The sequence below is a fragment of the Sinocyclocheilus grahami genome, unplaced genomic scaffold (genome assembly GCF_001515645.1).
Source record: "Sinocyclocheilus grahami isolate Dianchi unplaced genomic scaffold, SAMN03320097.WGS_v1.1 scaffold27.1, whole genome shotgun sequence".
Lineage (NCBI taxonomy): Eukaryota > Metazoa > Chordata > Actinopteri > Cypriniformes > Cyprinidae > Sinocyclocheilus > Sinocyclocheilus grahami.
This window is the reverse complement of record NW_015505206.1, coordinates 908029-910321: the sequence shown is the minus strand read 5'-3', so window position 1 is coordinate 910321 and position 2293 is coordinate 908029. Positions and strand designations below refer to the sequence as shown.

At 35.6% G+C, this 2293-nt stretch overlaps 1 protein-coding gene across 1 annotated transcript in view; it reads left to right on the top strand.

The window, feature by feature from the left end:
- Positions 1–2293, top strand: part of LOC107567456 (gap junction gamma-1 protein-like) — a 51557-nt gene that overhangs the window by 41552 nt on the left and 7712 nt on the right. The gene's annotated exons all lie outside the window — the stretch shown is intronic.

Genomic DNA, 2293 nt, shown 5'->3' with positions numbered 1-2293 from the left:
ATAATCAGGACATATCCTATCAATCAAAGGGTGGAAAAACATGTCAGACTGCAACTCGTGTATAGGAAATGTCTCTCGTATATAATTTAGGAAGTTAACGTGATGACGCATTAACACAAGCCCACTTAAAAAAAATAGCTCTGTAAACGCAGGTTACATTTGACCCTATGAGTCACCCGTAGTTTTGTTTACTTTTTTCTCCTCACCAAATATTAGTTGAGCTCGCCTCCTATCCAGTATTGCAAAGAGCTTTGTTACGTCTGATAGAAACAAAGTCTCAGCTCTCAAATTCTATGCATTTTATCACATCACAACACATTTTGATGCTCTTACATGTGGCGTAACAGATTTAATAGTTATATTGTGAAATAAACATGCATGAACATAGAACATAGAATTATACTGTATATATAATATACAGTATAATTTACTGAAATGTCTCGTGTAATCTCAGTCAATGTTTCAACCGCAGCATGTCAGTAAAACAGCTTTTGAACAATGTCACTTAATGCATTTACCTCAGAAAAGTTATCTAGTGTTCACAGTTTGTTAGTTCACTTATTTACTCTTAATTATATATGTAAGTTTAAAAATATATGTAAGTATAAAAACTAACTTATGAGCAATTGAGTTGCTCATATCAGTTTTTATTTCAGTGTGATTATATCTGAATGTAAATAGAAGTTGAATAATAGTTTGGGCTCTCATTCATTTTAACCTGTATTATTATTATGTACTAAATGAGAGGGCTTCCTGCATAGTTTACAGCGTTAGTTGGGAGAGATTTTTTTCCTTAGGAAAGCCAAACTATTAGTATTGGCAGATGTCATTCTGAATAATCAGTATTGGCAGCGAAATGTAATATTGGTGCATCCTTAGTAAAATACTCTGCTAAAGTTTCCTGCACTACTTATTCAGTGGTCCAACAATACTGCTGTTTAATCTACAGTGCAATCAGTGTAGTTGGTAGTTTAATTACAGAAGGACTCCGATTGTTATTAAATCAAAAACACACACCACAACCAGTGTAGTCAAATTTCTGGCACAAATGACTCTTGAGTCAGTTCTTTTTAGAGAATCGGACACAGACCATGGCCAATGCAGTCCAATTACACTGAGTTTAACAACTATTTGTTTTTGTTTTTTTGTGATCTTGTTGATCGTATAACAATGTGTAATTCAGATGTATATTACTTTTATTTATCAGTAGTATTTTATAAAAACAAATAAAAATAATTTGTATTTTAGTTATAGATAATTTTATTTTTATTTGTTTTATTGGTTTTGTTTGCCTATCTGTCTGTCTGTGCAGTTCTACACTGTGCAAGGATTGTTTTACGTTAACTTCAACTTTGAACTCTCCAACTGAATTTAAGTCTTTTTGCATTTGCTTATTTTAGGAGCTTCTGATTTAAAGAGATAGTCCACCCAAAGAGTTACAAGCACACAGAACAAGGGACTGTATGATAGAGCAAAACCTAAGATCTTTATTGTGTAGGATAAAATGAAGATATCTCAGACTGTTATCAGATTCTGTCATAAATTAATTAATCACATTTCATGTCGACTTAGAGAAATCTTTCACATCGATTCCCGAGCCATAATCTACAACAAACTTCTTCCGTAACAAATCATAATTACTGGGAAAATGCTAATTTTTATTGCAAATTCCAGAACATGAACGCCTCTCTCTCTCTTTACAAACTAACGTAGTCACATTAAATGATTGTTTTCTAATCGCACTTGTCGAATTTTAATGAGAATTTTCCCACTCACTGTCTGTGGAAGTAGCTGTGAAATTCGGCATTTGTAATCTCGCCTCACTCTTTACTGTGAGAGAAACACATAAAGAGAGAGTGGGGAGTGATAAGAACGAAAGGGAAAACAGGGTATGGATAAGAATGTTAGTGCTGGAGATTGCTGGAAGCTCTAATTTAAGCCATGACCAAAGATGGGCAGATGAATACAAGAGCAAGCATTAAGAAGTTCCCTTCCTTCCAGCAGTGTGCTGTGAAAGTGCTAGAGAGAGAGAGGGGGGCTTCAGAGAGGAAGTAGGCGATAAGGTTATGGGAGAGATATGGTTTATCTGTGACAAGTGTGCATGTCTTTGTTTTTGTGTGTGTGTGTGTTGAGGAAGGAGGTTGTGGAAATCTTCTGGTTTCTTGTTACAGGCTGAACATCACCCTTGATTTTGGCTTTCCTCTCTTGTTCTCCCCTCATCATTGTCTGTTCCCCCGCCGTCAGGGATATTAACCCACCCAGCCTCCCACATCAAACCCATAACACCCCCCCC